The 19,772-nt window shown below is 34.8% G+C and overlaps 1 long non-coding RNA gene across 6 annotated transcripts in view; it reads right to left on the bottom strand.

The window, feature by feature from the left end:
• The window catches only part of LOC105481326 (uncharacterized), a 430,141-nt gene that overhangs the window by 168,744 nt on the left and 241,625 nt on the right, over positions 1 to 19,772 (bottom strand). The window contains exon 1 of one of the 6 annotated variants that reach the window (XR_011610086.1): positions 3,297 to 3,306. The exons of the other annotated variants lie outside the window; for them this stretch is intronic. This is a non-coding gene — a long non-coding RNA (uncharacterized lncRNA). Of the gene's footprint in view, positions 1 to 3,296; positions 3,307 to 19,772 lie in introns of those variants that run through there. 6 annotated transcript variants of the gene reach the window in all.

The raw sequence follows: 19,772 nt of genomic DNA, 5'->3' as shown, positions 1-19,772 counted from the left end.
AATTTGTTGATTTTTAATATTTGGCTATTTTAAATAATTCAGAGAGGAACATCTTTGTTCAGAATTTTTTTTCACATTTGGGATTATTTCTCAAAAATATATTATAAAATATAGAATTGCTGGGTGATATGGTTTGGCTGTGTCCCCACCCAAATCTCATCTTGAATTGTAGCTCCCATAATCTCACATATCATGGGAGGGACCCAGTGGGAGTTAATTGAATCATGGGGGCGGGCTTTTCCCATGCTGTTTCGTAATAGTGAATAAGTCTCACAAGACCTGATGGTTTTATAAAGGGCAGTTCCCCTGAACGCTCTCTCGTCTGCAGTCATGTAAGACATGCCTTTGCTCCTTCTTTGCCTTCAGCCATGATTTTAATGTTTCCCCAGCCATGTGGAACTGTGAGTCCATTAAATCTCTTTTTCTTCATAAGTTACCCAGTCTTGGGTCTTTCCTCATAGCAGCACGGGAATGGACTAATACACTGGGCTACAGAGAAACTGGCTTATGCAGAATACATAGACTTATCAGTGGATTTGGGTGCAGGGATGGGAAGAATATACACTTCCCAGGCAGAGGAACAAACATCCCCAATTCATGAAGATTCAGGTCTGTAGCTGCCAAACAAGCTTGGCTGGGCTGATGTACAGCTCACTATTTGATTTAAGGTCTCAGAATGAGCCCTCCTCCAGTGTCACAAGTTGTTCCATGCTGTTCAGGTGCATAAAATCATATTACAAATGCTGAGAACTTCTTCATCTTGTAGAGATGCTAACATTGTAATTACTGAAAGTTATTAGTAGGCCAAGCTACCGAAAATGACCTATAAGACCAGCTGCGGTAAGTGGAAAACATAAAAGGCCTACTGATTATAGAAGGCAAAATTTTCTTAGGGCCTCAAATAATGATGAATAGTCAGATTGCCTAATTAAGGTCACAGAAAATAATATAATCTGTAAGGTCTCACCAATTCTAAAATTCCATGTGGCAAAAATAACATCTAATGGTTTCCCTCACTATGATTCTGCTGGACACCTGGCCAGTATAGTTACTTCTACCGCAAATTCTTTCGTGAAATGAGGTTTGTTACATATAAATAAATGAATAGATAGATAATCCTATCAGCAGACGGGGTTTTAAAATATTCCATATAATTTGTATCTCATTGAAAGACAAGGGAAATTGTTATTCAGAGCAACCGATGTAGAGTACCAGTATAAAAATTCTAAAATCATGCTGTTTTTATATCCTTTCAATTTTTGTGTGAATTGGTGTCTTCCAAGCAGCCCACAGCTGTGATAAAGGACCCATTAAATTTTTTTATGAAGTTCACACTTTATTTGCTAAATGGGAAACTGGGGAATAGTAACTACATTGAAGCAAATAGTATTCATCTTACCCTGTAGACCATTTTTTCCCAATTTCCTTAGCACAGTTTTGTATTAAGGAGTTTAATGAACAGAAGCTACGATATTATAGCATTAGTTTTCAGGGAGTACACAGACTGCATATGAACTGTTAGAATTACCAGGAAGCCTCAATTCCTAAATGCCCACAAAGTAACCTTTCCATCAAATTTCCCAGTTTCCCTGTTTTTCCTGCAATTCCAATGAGTAGCCCAATTAAGACTTCCTCTAAAACCTATTCTCTTTGAGTGTTTTAACATATTCATTTCCATAGAATGAGAATGATCATTTACCCTGACCAACAGTTCTATTGTCCCAGTATAATTATTAATAGTGCCCAGCTTCCCTCAAAAATTTGGATGAGAAACGATATGCTCATCCTGCATATAAATGACCCTTACAAATATTTGGGGAGCAAGTCAGACAAAACAATACATTTGGAAATTTAACCACTCTCCACTCTATACACAAAAGAAATGCTCAGTAAAATGAATCTAAAGAACTAAAATCCTTTCTGAGCTCAAAGGCAAGAAAGCAAATGTCTACGTGCCAAAAGGAGAAAAAGAAAACCCACAGCCTTAAAGGTAATATTTGAAACCCTGTGGCTAACTGCCAAGGTCTTTGAACCACATATAAATCCAAGAAGTGGAGTTTTGATGCCAGCGATGGGATAAAATTTGGTATCAGAAAGCCAGGATGGGGATCCTTTCATTAAAATAGAACCTGGAAAAAAGTTGACTTGCCCACAAATGGTCATGGGAAATTTTCTACCAGCTGGCACAGATCTTTGGCATGAAGGCCATCTGTGGAAACTGAATGACTAAATAGAAATCTGAGCACAGCATTTTTTTAGAGTATGTGTATTTGAACCACATTTACAAAACCCAGGTTGGATAAAAACCCCAAGAAACAACCCTCTAAAACTGCCCACAACCAGAGATCTCCACAGTGTGAAGAATTTGTCATTTTCAGAGGATATTTTTCATAGAAACCCAGGTCATAAACAAAAGCCATAAAAATTTGAGCAAGTCTAACACTAAGAAAGATTGATTAGAGACACAAAAAGAAGATAATTGAACTGAGAAAAAAGAGAAATCAGACAGAATATTTAGAAGTATATGTAAACTGTTCAGAGAGATAAAGTTATGCCAAACACAAAATAAGAGATCATGATACAGAAACAACCAGATTTGAGAATGAAACAAGTGTGAATCTTAGAAATTTTTAAAAGTTGTGGAAATTTTTTTTAAAAATTAAAAATTACAGGTTGATTAGACATGGCTGAAAAGGTAATTAATGAAAACAAACAGAAAAAAAGTCAGAAGGACTTGTAAAGTTATAAAAGAAGTAACAGGATTCACAGTGAAACACTTGAATCTGAATCTTGACTTCATCATTTACTACCTATGACCTTGAGAAAGTCACTTAATTTGTATTTCATTTCTTCATCTATGTATTTAGAATAATAATGTACCTATTATGCTGTTTCTGTGAACATTAAATGAAACATGTATAAACCATACAACACATTGCCTGCATTGGCTATTTAGCTAACCAAAGAGCATTATTTTCCCTTTCTCTCTTCTCTCAACAACTGTTTGCTGAGTTCTTAAATACTAATAAATAAAATATTTACGATGTAATGAATGTCTACTACACATGCCATTCTTTACATTGATTTGCACAATAACAAATCGTATAATTTATACGATTAATAAATCATTTTATAGAATAAAAACTGAGACAGGTAAAATAATTTAAATGCTTCAGGTCACAATAGATAGCATACACAGATATTTGACCCAGGAGAATTATATATCAAACCTTACTATATTAACCCCTGATTGTTTTACAGTTATCTTTCAGGAACCAGCAAAAATGATCAATTACTCAGTCAATTTCCCTTGGTATAGGCCTGGCAGAGAGAGGATCAGGAAGTGTCAGGCTCTAAAACAGCCTAGTACTTAAGGGCAGATCTCATAAATCCCACCAGAGCTCCCCTTTGTTACCTCACTAGCTGAGCTGACACCCTTTTCTTGGAGATGTGGAGGCTGAGATATAATTAGAGATGGTTCTAATTAAAGGTGGATTTTTTTCTTCAGAACCAATTTACGGGGTTGGACATACAATTTGGTGATTTTGTTTCAGCTTCATAAGCTCTTTTTAAACATGTGATAAGATTTTGTATTTTATGTCTAGAAAGGGCATCATTTTACAAAATAAAGTGAAATAGTACTTTATCACATCAGCTATATTCAAGGAAACAGTAAGGCTTTGCTTCTTCAGTTAAAAAACAAAATTCCTAAGCATGACATTTTTTATATAAAGGTTTCTAGGAAAAACAAGATGAGGGCATTTTAACTCGTTTTTTTCAAAATTCAAGAGAAAAATAAGAAGGAAAATAGTGTCATTATGAGAAAACACAATTTATATGTCTTTTTAGATCCAAGCCCCTAACAGTGCTTTGTACATGAGTTGTGTTCAATAAATATTTGTTGAATTGTTTCAAACTAAGATTTTTTTTTTCAATTTGCTTTGGGGTCTTATTAAATTTCCTCCCAAATAATTAAAATAGAAATATGATCTTTCTGTTCTAACATTGGTATTACCCCTTAGTAACATGAGAACATATATTCTGTCTGCTTTATATACAGTTCTGATGTATAAAATTGTCAATTCATTTTGCCAGATAATAGTAGCATGAGTAAATGTTTGGAGTGATTTGCAAATATCATTGTTGTGCTTTGAATGTTTGTGTTGTTTCCAAAATTCATGTTGAAACTTAAATCCCCAGAGTAGCAGTGTTAAGAAGTGGGGCCTTTAGAAGGTGAGTAGACCGTGAAGGCTCCACTCTTATGAATGAGATTAGAGCCTTATTAAAGGGCTGGAGGGAACTAGCTGGGCCCTTTTTGCCCTTCCAAGCCTTCTGAACCTGTCGCCATGAGGACAAAGTGTTCATTCCCTCTGGAGGAAGGAGCAACAAGGCATCATCCTGAAAGCAGAGACCTTGCCAGATATGGAACCTGCCAGCGCCTTGATCTTGGACTTCCAGCCTATAGAACTGTGAGAGATACATTTCTGTTACTTATAAATTACCAAGTCTCAGGTATTTTGTTATAGCAACAGAAACTAAGACATACATCTGAATGGCAATAATGCTAACATTTATGTATCTACTATTCATTGCCTTCTAAGGGAGCACTAGATTGAGAAATTCAGATCTATGAAAATGATTTTTATAATTTTCTTTATTAAATGATAAACATTGTACCTCCTACTGTGAGTGTGATCAAGGCTTGTTATAATTGGAAGTTACCCTGACACAAGTACAAAATATTAGCTCAAACTGGGAAATGTAATCATTTGGTATAACTAGTATGCTTTAAATTCTGGACATTAACTTGTATGATTCATTTACTCCATCAATGATTAAATATCTAATGAGTATTAACTATATAAGAGACTCTAAGTTAGGCACTACAAATACCTCTAGAGATAAGATGTAGTCTGATATCATATAGTTTTACTGTTAAATTTGGAGACGAGTAAGGAAACAAGGTATTAAAATACAATAGGATGAGTCCCAGCTACTCAGGAGGCTGAGGCAGGAGAATCACCTGAACCCAGGAGGTGGAGATTGCAGTGAGCTGAGGTGGCACCACCACCCTCCAGCCTGGGCTACAGAGCAAGGCTCCATCTCAAAATAAATACAATGGGATGAACACTATTATAGGGACTAGCACAAAATTTTGTAGGAGTGCTGGAGGCACCGTACACACAAAGGCATACTGAGAAGTGACATTTAAATCTAGAAGCACACTAGGAGATAAACAATGAGAGTAGGGAAGGGTAAAGACACTCCAAGTGGAAAAGATAAAGGAGCTCCTATAAACAAAAGGAAGCACAAACAAGATGCATGAGTTGAAGTTCAGTTTTGGCTGTGATAAATACTCAGGAGGGAAGCACTGGCTGTGGTAGGAAGATCATTTCCATGACACTATAAAAAGTCTTTGGCCATTATATTTTCAGGGCGACTAGGAAACATTAAAAGTATCAGGTGGTGTGATGGTCAGTTTTATGTATCAACTTTGCTAGTCCATAGTCTTTGATCATTCAATCAAACATTAATCTAGGTGTTGCTGTGAAGGCATTTTACAGTTGTCAGTGAAGTCTATAATCTGTTACTTTGTGTAAGGAAGATTAGCCTATATAATACAGGTGGGACTGCTCTAATCAGTTGAAAGGCCTTAGGAGAAAAACTGAAACTTCCCCAAATAAGAAGAAATTCCACCTTTGAACAGCAGCTTTGGCTTATGCCTCAGTAAATGAGAGGTTAATGTAAAGACAGGAGGATGATGGGAGAAAGATCAGGAAGCAACTCAGAAGCCACAGTCAGGTCTCAGGGAGAGCTGGAATATCGTTTAGCACGCAAGGGAGCTCTGGCACTATGGTTTTCTGGTTTTTGTTTGTTTGTTGTTTTTGTTGTTGTTGTTGTTGTTTTGAGATGGAGTCTCGCTCTGTTGCCCAGGCTGGAGTGCAATGGCGCGATCTCGGCCCACTACAACCTTTGCCTCCCGGATTCAAGCAATTCTCCTGCCTCAGCCTCCCAAGTAGCTGGGATTACAGGCACGTGCCACCACGCCCAGCTAATTTTTGTATTTTTAGTAGAGACGGGGTTTCACTATGTTAGTCAGGCTGGTCTGGAAACCCTGACCTCAAGTGATCTGACAGCTTTGGCCTCCCAAAGTGCTGGGATTACGGGTGTGAGCCACTGCGCCCAGCCCTGATTTTCCTAATACCACTCCATCACACCCCACCCGGAAAGCTGGCAATTCTAAAGTTCTGCCATAATGATAATCAGTCACTGGGTTGTGCTTCTTATGTTAATCACTGCCTCTCCTATTAAGCTCTTCAAGAGAGCATTACCATCAGTGCTATGGCCTTACAGGCAGCTAGAGGCTTCTTTGTGCTCCTTACTTCCCCTCCTGTTGGCCTCCCCTCACTCCAGCCCCTCTTACACCAAAGCCAGGAAAAAGAGGAAGAACCCGAAGGGCCTAATTTGAAGAGAAGATCTCAGCCTACTTTCTATACGTGAAACACTTTTTTTAAGCTAAAATATTAGCTTAGTGTGTTGTGGCTCACAGTGTTCCTCCATCCATGGGACTGATGATGTAGCAAGGCCGGTTTGCTCCTTCAGAGTCTCTCTCTCTCTCTTCGCCACCTCCGTCTCTTTCTCTCTCTCTCTTTTACCCCATCTTCTTCATTTCTTTTCCTATTAATAGCTCTTTTTTCACCGTCGTGCATGAGAGGTAAGAGGATTAGAATTCTTCCATGTAATCTAAGCTTTTTGTCTTCTGGCCACTTTGGAAGGTCCTCTCCTCTGCCATGTGACCGTGAAGCTTGCAGTCTGAGAAGGTCTGGGTGACTTAGGCCGCCTGTGGTGTGGAAACTGGAGTAAACAGGCTCTTCCTCTGTAAATACCTAACACTGTGGAGCAATCACTATGTGACAGGCATTAGGGCTCCAGGCTAAATGCTTTACTTGCATCTTTTTAATTCTTATAGCAACCCCATGATGTCGAGAGTTTGATTATTCTCATGCCATAGAAAGGACAGTGCTTGGTTTGGGGCTACCTGAGCTTTCTTAGGAGTGGGAAAATAAAAACTTCCATGTAGTCTATGCTAGCTCCTTCCAGATGTTTAGAATAAAATCTCTGGATAATCAGATATAGTGATTTACTTTGATTTCACCTTGCTTATATATGTTTCAGAACTTCACAAGGAAAAGTAAACACCAAAGGACTCTATTTGAGTATACACTATATAGTAATATAGTATACACACTATATAGTGTATACTATAAACTGTTATACTATATTACACTATATAGTAATATATACACACTATATAGTGTATACTATAAACTGTTATACTATATTACACTATGTAGTAATATATACACACTATATAGTGTATACTATAAACTATTATACTATATTACTATGTAGTATATATGGTGTATTTTACTATATTACTACATTAGTATATAGTGTATATTATAATTTATATACTTGTATATACACAATTTTATATACTTGTATATATACATCTATACACATATTACATGTATAATACTGTATACATATGTATATACATATAGTAATAGTATATGTAATACCTATAGTATATAGTGTACACTCCAATATTATACACATGTATATATGTATGTATATATGTATATAATATGTATGTACATATGTATATTCATATTATATACATATATGCATACCTATTATATACATATGTATATATGCATATGTATATAATAGAGATGTACACATACCTATTATATGTGTGTTATACTATATATTAGTATATTATACTATGTACTATACTATATACTGCTACATACTATACTATTTATAGTATATTCTATATATATCTATGTAGTAATACTATATACTACATACACTATATAGTACATGAGACTATATACTATATTACTAGTACATATACTATATATATTACTAGTATATATACTATATATAAATATATTATATATACTATATATCATAGATGTATATGTATATACTACAGATACACATACATGTACTATTATATACTATATATGTACTCCATAGATACTATATATACTACAAGCTATAGTTTATATAGTTTATAGTGTATAGTATAGTATATACTATTACTAATATATATACTATATATACTATACAATTTCTTGAGGTTATTTTTATCTATTGTAGCCATAAGGTAGAAACGCAGTATGTAATGGTGTGTCAAACCAGTTACCACCGGTGGTCCTCAAACTTTAATGTGCATCAGAGTTACCTGAACAGTTTTGTTTATTTTAAACACAGACTGCTTGCAAGGCCTCACACCCACAGTATCTGATTTAGTAGGTCTTGACGGGGCTTGCGAACTTTCGATGTCAAGTGCCCAGGTGCTATGATGTTGTGGGTCATCATGTTGTGGATCAGGTGCTATGATGTTGTGGGTCATCATGTTGTGGATCAGGTGCTATGATGTTGTGGGTCATCATGTTGTGAATCAGGTGCTATGATGTTGTGGCCCAGATGCCAAAAGTGAGAGATGACACTTTTAGAGTGACAAGTGTAAACCAGCTCAGGAGATAACTGTTATTGTCTAAATTTAAAGATAAGTGTGTTAGTCCATTTTCACACTACTATAAAGACATACACAAGGCTGGATAATCTATAAAGAAAAGAGGTTTAACTGACTCATAGTTCCGCATGCCTGGGGAGGCCTCAGGAAACTCACAATCATGGCAGAAGGGGAAGAGGCACGTCTTACGTGGCAGCGGGTGAGAGCGAGCAAGCAAGAGTAAGGAAAACTGCCTTATAAAACCATCAGATCTCGTGAGAACTCACTCACTATCAGGAGATCAGCATGGGGGAAAATGTCCCCATGATCCAATCATTTCCCACCTGGTCCCTCCCTCAACATGGGGAGGATTATGGGGATTACAATTCGAGATGAGATTTGGGAAGGGACATAGAGCCAAGCCATATCAATAAGGAAACTGATTTAGAGAGTTCAGGCTTCGTATTCATTTTCACCTGGTAAATACACATACTAATTATTTAAGTCTGAAGCACATAGTTTCATATCACAGCTATTTTGCGACCTCAATAAGTCTCTGACATAGAAAACTGAAGTTACTGCATGCAGCAAATCATCCTGAGACTAGTAAAACATTCATGTGTCATTTTTAATGACAGAGATACACAATTCATATGACTATTTGTGAATAACATTCTTAGCCATTTAATTTGTCATTTATAGAGTCATCTACATTAGAGACTTTACGCTTATTATAATAGCTATGAAATTCTGCCAGTTCTTTTCTTTACAAATGAAGAAGCCCGTAGAAGCTCATAGATATTCATGATTGCTCAAATCATGTTTATATGATTACTATTGCAAGATTAAAAATTATTTTACATTGTTCTGCCACAAAGCATAACCTGTTTTATCACAAAATACTTCCAAATACAGGAATAAGTTCCAATACAGAATAAAGTACATGATAAATAAGTGAGAAGGACTTCCATTTCCTCAAACCACTGCTAGCCTTAAAGCAAGAGTAACTGGCCTCTGGCTTCTTCCATGGGATCATCATGTAATTTCTCAGTCATTTTTTAAATGTCCGTGAATTCTCTTCTTAAAATCATGCTAGTCGGTTTTATGGCAGTTCTCAACAATGAAGCATTGGTACAATCAAGCATTATTTAAATTTCTTGGGGGAGAAAAGTGTGACATAAAATTCAAGTTCTTTTTTACCACTCAGGCTAATAATATCTCAACCTTCAATCAGACCCCAGATATCAGAGATCAAAAGTATGTGTAGGTGTTTTTTTCTTTTCAAAAGGGAAAGGCTTAAAAGGGCAAGTCACAGAAATAGCAAGAAAAATGAGAACAGTCTCTAAAATGAAGGTAGTTTTAGTTATCTTTAATTAGATGAGGGCAATATTAATTTGTTAGGTTCTGCATTAAGTACCATGGTAGACACTGAAGAGAGATAAACAAACAATGGCTCATGGGAAGTCACAATATTGTAGGACTAACTTAAAACAGGTTTCTAACTGAATATAATCCATGTCAGATTCAGATTCAGATACACGGAGAAAGAGATATAAAAATTAAAATAGTTTTACCAAGTTAGTAATATTGTGAGGGAGGGGTTTATATATTTTACACTCTTATTGCTCAGCTTTCTTTTCAATGATAAGAAAGGGGGAAATGATGTGTGTGTCAGTAGAGAAATTACAGAGCCGGTCTATGTGGATCGCAGAAGATCCTCAGAAAGGACTCCTGAGGTATTTGAAGTCTTTAGAAAGGACTCTAGGGACATTTCAAAATGGACCAGAAGTTCACTAAGTGGAGAAGCCTCACGGTTTCGTCCACAGGAACTAGGAAGAAGCGACAACAGAGATGGAAAAGTGTGAGTCCAGAGATGGGAGAGGAGCCTTATTTCATCAGAGCAGTGACCTCAAAACTATCATCATGCCACTTCCACATTTCTGCCTTACCTGTTATTACCTCTGCTCACGCTTATTAAATATATTCTATATTGCTACTTAATTTTAACAATCTTCAAAGGAGACATCGTGTCACTAAAATGAACTGAGTGACAGTATCTCTCAACATGAATAGAAAATCACTTAATAAATAAATGCAATAAAATTTTGACCCCTCATCGTGATGGAATAGAATGGTTCCAAGAAGGCTTCCTCATCCTGGGCTCCGATGACGCTTAAGGTCATGCCCTTCTCTTGTCTTCTAATTCACTTCTCTGTTTTGTGTAAACTAAAGGACTGTATTCGAAATTATGTTCCGGGTCAAACACTGTTTCTTGCTAGTCTGGCTGCTTAAAATTAAGCATTCCCTCCTGACATCCCTCTGCAATTCAGTGAGCTGCCTTTAAACATATCTTCCTACCACCAGCAAGTCCACATTTCAGAAGCACTGAGCTGGACTGTTTGGTACATGAATAAAAACCAGAAATCTCGAAAATGAAGTATGGGCCAAATTGTCCATGACCTTCAATATCTTTTAAAGATAAAGCCATCACATGTCTGTGTATAAATATCCTCAAGTAATACCTTCTCCATTCATATTACACATTTTTAACCATTCATATTTTCTAGGAAATACTACACGGATTTGAAAATATAGGTATATGAGTGTTGGGTATTTTTGAAAAATCACTAAAATGTCATTGATGGTTTTTGTTTTTTTTAAAAAAAAAAAACTTCTTGTTTATTCATTTGTTTCAAATTTAAATCTAAATTTATGTGGGTACATCTCATGGGACCACTGAAATCCTCAGACATTCACTTCTATCATCCTGGATCTTAACACATATGTAAATAATAAGTGCAAGAGAATGAACAAATAGCTGTAAAGCATCTATTATGTAAAAATACAGTATCAGTAGGTTGTCTTTTAACGTGAGTACATAATCGCTAGTTAGTAAATGGTGAGACTGATTAGGTCATCGTTTTTAAGAATGTTTGAGAAAAACTGCCCTCACACACAATACAAAAAAAACATTGTCTATAAACTGATGTACTGATTAACCATGGCCACATGAAAAAGAAAGTAGCTCATCATTTATGCCCAAGAAAAGAGCACCTCTGACTCCTTACATTGATTTGCAAGAATTTTCCTCATTTCTAAATCCAGTTTCTACATACAAGATACAAAAGCATGAAATAAGTCAGAAATCTGGCTTAAGTTTTCTTTCAGTCACGATTTGGTGAGTTTTTTAAAATGTCAAATGATTAAGTAATGCAGAAACAGCACAATATAATAAGGGTTCTTTAAGAAGTCATAATCAACCATGTGTTTGCACATGAACTTTACAGCTGACTACCCTCTACAGCCCATAGAATTTCAGATCTTTAGTTTTATTCAAATTTCCTATGGAGTGTTTAAGTGATGGATGTGTCTGGGACATTTCAACCAATCTTCCAAGGCTCCATCTGCCAGGCCATCTGGATTTTGCATCCACAGAGAACTACTTGGTGAATGATTATAGACTATGACTTAAAAAAAAAAAGAAAGAAAAAGATAATAGTAAATTGTAACGTAAACACAAACGGAACAAAAATCATTTCTGTGCAGTCTTTTATAAAAGGAAAAGTTGGCAACTCAGGAAGGGAAAAGCATTTTATATTTCCTTTCCCCCATCATCCACATGAATTACACTAAGTGCTTGACCTTTTTCCATAAGATGTTTAAATGGCAGCTGTTATGGCTGCAGTATACCATTTGAGCAAAAGCTTTTGAGGACAATCGTTTGTTTTGCAAAGGTCATATTTTTATATACTCATGAATGTGTTCAAAAGGCTTACTAACTAAATATAAAACATTTTTCATTGAGAATAAATTATGTAACAACTTTAAAATTAAATAAAAGCCAAAAAAACTACAGTGAATACTTTAAGAGAAATTTGAAAGTCCATCTCACAACTTGGATAGAATATTCTTTAAAACAAATTAACTGGGATTCATAGAAAACATATAGTAAATATATACTTAATGATTTATTAAAATTCCTAATATAGAAACAAGATACTAGTTAAATCTCCTTGTACGTAACATAAAACATGTAGAAGTATTTAAATATAAGAATATGTATCTCCTGGTAGAAAAATGGAAAGAAGAAGAGTTGGTATTTTCTCATTATGCTTCCCATACCAGCCCCTTCTTCTCTTCTATATTGAAGAGGAAGATGTAACTTAGACAATTTATGTCACTATCAGCATAACAAAATCTAGAGTAACTGTGCAGATAATGCTAACTGGTATTTCTAAAAAATAGTTGTGTTTTTATTTTGTCAGGCTTATGGAGGTATAACTCTCATGCAATAAAATTCACCCTTTTAAAGTACGTAGTTTGGAAAGCTTTGGCAAATATATGTAATTGTGTAACAACCACAATGATCATTTTCATCAACTGAAAAAGTTCCCTTCTGCCCCTTTGCAATCAATTCTCTCTCCCCACACCAGCCATTTGGCTTTGTATTTGTGTTCTCCATAGTTTTGCCTTTTCTAGACTGTCGTATAAATGAAGACCTTCAATATGTAATCCTCTGTGTCTAGCTTCTTTCCATTAGCATAAGGCTTTTGAGATTCATCCATGTTGTTGCATGCATCATAGTTGGTTCCTTTGTATTATTTAAGTACTATTCCCCAAATTGGATACACCAATTATTTATCTATTCACCAGCTGAGGGACATTTGGATTCTTTCTAGCTTTGGGTGATTAATTTCCATAAACATTTGCATACAAGTCTTTAGTTATAATTACTGTATTAGCCCATTTTCATGCTGCTGATAAAGACATACCCAAGACTGGGCAATTTACAATTGAAAGAGGTTTAACAGGACTCACAGTTCCACATGGCTGGGGAAGCCTCACAATAATGGCGAAAGGCAAGGAAGTTAAAGTCACATCTTACAGAGATGGTGGCAGGCAAAAAGAGAGAAGTTGTGCAGGGGAACTTCTCTTTTTAAAACCATCAAATCTCATGAGACTTATTCACTGTCACGAGAACAGCACGGGAAAGACCTGCCCCCATGATTCAACTACCTCCCACTGGGTTTCTCCCACAACATGTGGGAATTCAGGATGAGATTTAGGTGGGGACACAGCCAAACCATATCAATTACCTAGGAGTAAGATTGCTGCATCATTTGGTAAGTGTACATACAATATTATAAGAAATTGCCAAATGGTTTACAATGTGGCTGTACCATTTTGGGTTCTCATCTGGATCACAATTCATGAGCATTCCAGTTATTCTCACATCCTCATCAGAACTTGGCATTCTCATTGTTTTAAAATTTTAGCCATTCTAGTAGATGTGTAATCTCAATCAAAATGTCAGGCTTTTTAAAATAGAAGTTGGAAAGTTTAAAAGAAGTTGGAAAGTTGGCTGGGCACAGTGGCTTATGCCTGTAAACCCGGCAATTTGGGAGGCTGAGGCAGGTGGATTGCCTGAGGTCAGGAGTTCGAGACTAGTCTGGCCAAAATGGTGAAATCCTGTCTCTACTAAAAATACAAAACATTTAGCCAGAAGTGGTGGTGCATGCCTGTAATCCCAGCTACTCAGGAGGCTGAGGCACGGGAATTGCTTGAACCAGGGAAGTGGAGGTTGCAGTGAGCTGAGATAGTGCCACTGCACTCCAGCCGGGGCAACAGAGCAAGACTGTGAAAAAGAAGAAAGGAAAGGAAGGGAAGGGAAAGAGAGAGAGAAAGAAAGAGAAAGAAAGAAAGAAAAAAAGAGAAGGAAGGAAGGAAGGAAGGAAGGAAGGAAGGAAGGAAGGAAGGAAGGAAGGAAGGAAGACAAAACACTAGAATTGCCAAAACAATTTTGAAAAAGAAGAAAAAGTTGGAGGACTCATATTTCCTGATTTTGAGATTACAGAAATCATTATCGTATGGTTTGGGCATCAGAACAAACATATAGATCAATGGAACAGAACAGAAAGTGGAGAAACAAACCTACAAACGTGTGTTCCATTGATCTTTGACAAAGACACCAAGGGAATTCAATGAGGAAGAGATAGTCTTATCATCATATGGTACTAGAACAATGTTTTTTAAAATCCTTTTTTATTGCTGTGTAGTATTCCATAGTATATATGTACCACATTTTCTTTATCCAACCCACCATTGGCTGGCACTAAGCAAATTAAAACAGGAACTGAAAACCAAATACCATATGTTATCACTTATGAGTGTGAGCTAAACATCGAGCCCACGTGCACATAAACATGGTAACAATAGACACTATGCACGATTAGAGAGAGAAGGGAAGGAGGGTGGCATGGGTTGAAAAACTCCCTATTGGGTACTATGCTCGCCACCTGGGTACAGTATACCCAGGTAACAAACCTGTACATGTACCCTCTGCATCAAAATTAAAAGCTTAAATTTAAAAAATTCTTGGCTGGGCGCGGTGGTTCATGCCTGTAATCCCAGCACTTTGGGAGGCCAAGACGGGTCAGGAGATGGAGACCATCCTGGCTAACACAGTGAAACGCCGTCTCTACTAAAAATACAAAAAATTAGCCGGGCGTGGTGGCGGGCGCCTGTAGTCCCAGCTACTCCAGAGGCTGAGGCAGGAGAATGGAGTGAACCCAGGAGGCGGAGCTTGCAGTGAGCCGAGATTGCACCACTGCACTCCAGCCTGGGCGACAGAGTAAGACTCTTGTCTCAAAAAAAAAAAAAAAAAAAATCTTATCTCACATCATATATTAATTGACTTAATATGGATCATAGCTCTAAATATAAAAGCTAGATAGAAAAACTTCTAGGAGAAAATATGCAAAAAACTTTATGCCCTCAGATTAAGCAAAGACATTTTAGATAGGACACAAAAATTGTGAAATATAAAAGAAAAAAAGATAACTTGGACTTCATCAACAATTAAAAACTTCTGCCCTTCAAAAGAGATCATTAAGAAAATGAAAAGAGTGATAGAGTGAAAGAACATATTTACAAAATGCATAGCTGATAAGAAATTGTATCCAAAATACATAAAGAATTCCTTCAATTCATCAAGACAAACAAATTAGCAATAAATATGAGGAAAAGATTTGCACAGACACTTTAACAAAGAAGGTACATGGATTGTAAATAAGTACAAGAAAATATGTTTAATATAGTCTTTAGGGAAGTTGAGGTTAAAACCACAGAAAGATACCATTGTAAATTATTTTTAAAATATTTTGCTCAGAGGATAAAGTAATTAAAATATTTGTGGGAGAATTTAGATCTGTACATTATTTTTGTGTATTTTAAATGAAACATTGACTAGAAAATGATTTAGAAAAAAGATAGCTTTCTTCACCAATATATTGCATAATTATCTATAAACACAATTAAGACACCTATAGAATGTTTTTAGTGCAGATTTTAAGAGGATGTTCTTGTTCTTGATGCTTCTTATTCTTATTTTCTTTTTTATTACATATAGTAAATGTCAAATTAGACTTCATATCTGTATTTCAAAACGACAAATTCTGAATTTAGTTTTAAATTCTGTACATAATTTTTGCAGGGAAAAAGTATTGGTTCTTATTACTTAAAATAAGTAAATAAAAGTTGTATAAACACAACAGAGAAATATAATGAAAACAAAAGATATAGATAATAGATTAAATGTAAACTAACAAAAATATAAAAATATTTTATTGATAGTCTTAATTTGCATTTTCAGTAATGAAGTTAAATATTTTTCTCATTGATGTACTTATTTATATATTTTCTTCCACAGAGTGCCAACACTTTTTCTGATGTAATTTTGGCAAATATTTTTGCCAGTTCATTCTTTTCCACAATTTCCTTTGATGGATGATTTTAAAGCAAAAGAATCCTTACATTCACCAGTATAGAAAAGTAAATCTTCCCCCATAATTTTAGTCAGCCTACAGCTTTGGCTACATGATGCCAAAACATCTGGCTGATAAACAAAAACTAAAAGCAAGCTTAATGTTTTCTTGTAAGTACATTTGAAAACGAATGGACAATGGAATTGTGTGCTTTCAATGTACTGTTGTAGTTTGTTTAAGGTTGAGTTTTCACAAACCAGTTTTTTACTTTTTAATTCAATAGTTTTGTTGCCCAATACATAAAGAATTTCATTCATTGTTCATGGTAAATATGAAGTTCTGTGGTCAAATTCATAGGAGTTTGAAAATATTTTAAAGTTGTAATTTTTGCAACCAAACATGTTGTGTGATTGTGTTATATGTGCTTAGACAGATTATAACATAGGTTTTATAAATCTAGAAGCTTCTAGTTTTATTAAATATATTAAATTGCCAATCCAACTTTTATACTTTCATTTCTAGCCAAGATGGACTGCAAGTGCTGAATTTACCCTTCCACCTTTGAAATAATGACATATTGTTTGATTATCTTCAGATCACATGTCCAGAATAAGCAAATCCCAGAGACAGACAGTAGATTAGGACCTGCAGGAAAGAAGGAATTAATAGTGATTGCTAACTGGCATAGATTTTCTTTTTGTAGTGAGAGAAGTATTTAATATATATTTAATACATATAAATATTAAATGGATGTTAACATGACCGAATTATACACTTAAAAATAAATTTTATATGTATGGATATCTATGTGACTATAATAATATACATATGAATATAATAATGTTAATAAAACTGTTATGAAATGCATAAAGAAAAGTCTGATAGAAATTCAAAAAGAAATAGTCAAATTCAAAATTTTGTTCAGAGATTGCAATATTCCTCTATCAATAAGTAACGGAACAAGTAGGCATAAGGATGTAGAAGAACTGAGTAACACTATTAGTAATTTGACTTTCTTAACATTTATAGAACTCTCCATAAAACCATATACAGATACAGATTCTTTTTAAGAGCACCTGATACAGCTGCCAACATAGATCATATCTTGACCCATAAAGCAAATCTCAAAAGTTTAATAGCATTCAAATCATGCAAAGTATTTTTTATGACCACAACAGATGTAACATCCAAATCAATATTATAAATATATCTAGATAATCCCAAATGTGTGGGAATTAAGTAACATACTTCTTAAAAACTAAAGGGTCAAAAAGAAATCAAACTGGAAATTACAAATTATTTTGAATTAACTAAAAATAAAACAAGATATCAGTTTATGGGATGCTATTACAGTAGATTTAGAAAGAAGTTTACAACCCCGAATATCTATATAAGAAAAGAAAGGACTCAAATGATGAACTTAGTTTTCACTTAACAAAATTTTATGTATAAGAACAAATTAAACTCGGAGTAAAGAGAATATCTGAAATAATAAAGACTGGAATGGACACCAGTAAATTAGAAAACAGAAAATTGAGAAAAATCACTGAAAGCAAAAGCATTTTCTTGAGATCAATAAAATTTACACATTTCTAGCCTAACTAAACAGCAAAGAGAGATAACATACAAGTTAACAATCTCAGGAATGAGAGAGGTGTTAGCATTATAGCTTCTGTACACATTAAAAGAATATGTCCGTTTGAATGAAACTACCAGATTCACTGCAAGACACAAACTAGCAAATGTCACCTAAGAAGAATTAGATACCCTGAGTAGCCCTGTATCTACTAAAGAAATTGTCATTGTATTATAGTTAAAATACTTCCCACAAAGAAACCTTTAGGCCTCTATGTTTTTACTGAATTATACCAAACATTTAAATGGGAACAATACTAATTTTACACAAAATCGTGCAGAAAATCAAAGAGGAGGAAATACCTCTCAATGTATTCTATGAGGCCAGCATTATAATGATACCTAAACAAAACAAACTAAGAAAGACTTGGAAAGAAAAGCAAACTACAGATAAAAATCTTTCATGCATACTAATGCAAAAATCTCTAACATAGGTTTAGCTAATTAAATCGAAAAATATATTTTAAAAGGATTATATACATTTTGACCTAGCAGGTTTTCTTCCAGATATGCAAGGTTAGCTTAACTTTTGAATACAAATTCAGCATATTAATAGAATAAAAATATATGGCTATTTAAATGTGTGCAGTAAACAATTTCTACAAATTTTAACTTCTCTCAACACATATAGCAAACTAAGATCTTCTCAATTTGATAAAGTACAGCTACAAAAAAACAAAACACAAGAATAAAAACTATAGCAAGCATCACGTCTAATACTGAAAAGCTAAATGCTTTCCCTCTAAGATGTTCTGTCACTATCTATTCAACCACCAGGAAGGTTTAGCTACTGCATTATGGCAGGTGAAAGAAATAAAAGGCCTACAGATTTGAAAGTAGTAAAGCTATCTTTATTTAAAGATTAAGTAATTGTCTAGGTAGTTGATACCATAAAATCTATTAAAAACCCTAAAGCTAATTTATGAATTTATCAAAATTGTATATAAGATCTATATAGAAGAAACAACCTTATTACCATAACAGAAATTGCAATTAAATATAATACCATTTGGGAAACTTCTCACAAAAGATGTGCAAGACTTCTTTAATGAAAACAGCAAAATATTGCTGAGAGAAATTAAAGACCTACATAAAGAAGAGATAAACTATGCTCTTAAATTAGAATTACCCATGAAATCTTTCCTGGGAAAAGCCAAGAACCCTTACGGTCGCACTTTGGGGCTTGCCTGCCCTTCATCAAGACTAGAATCAAAATACATCAATAGAACAGGATAGGACATCAATAGAGAGCAGGATGAGACATAGGCCCACGGATATAAGGTCAACTGACTTTGCCCAAAGGAGCAAAGGCAACTCAGTGGGGTAAAGGTAGTCCTTTCAACAAATAGTGCTGGAACAATTGGATATTTTATTAGTTTGTATTATAATGTATTATAATGAATACATTATATTTGTATTATAACGAAGTACCAGACTCTAAGTATCTTAAACAACAGAAGTTTATTTTCTCATAATTCTGTAAGCTAAAAATTTTAATACATTGGACTTCCACAAAATAGAGAATTTCTGTTTTTCAAAACACATACTTTTATGACAACATAATGGTCACAGACGGGGGAAAATATGTGTAACATACACTTAATTAAGGATTTATATGAAGACCATAAGAAGAATACATACAACTCAATAAAAAAAGTCAAACAACCCGGTTTTTAAAAATGGGGAAAAATTTTGAACACACATCACACAAGATAGGATACAGATGATAAATAAACATAAAACATGATCAACATCACTAGCCATTAGGAAAGGACAGATTCACACCATAGTGTATTACTAAACACCCAGGAAAATGGTTAAAAGTTAAAAAAAAAAAAAAAAAAAAG

Source organism: Macaca nemestrina, chromosome 11, assembly GCF_043159975.1.
Source record: "Macaca nemestrina isolate mMacNem1 chromosome 11, mMacNem.hap1, whole genome shotgun sequence".
Taxonomy (NCBI): domain Eukaryota; kingdom Metazoa; phylum Chordata; class Mammalia; order Primates; family Cercopithecidae; genus Macaca; species Macaca nemestrina.
The sequence above is the reverse complement of the archived record's forward strand: the minus strand, read 5'-3'. Positions and strand labels throughout refer to the sequence as shown.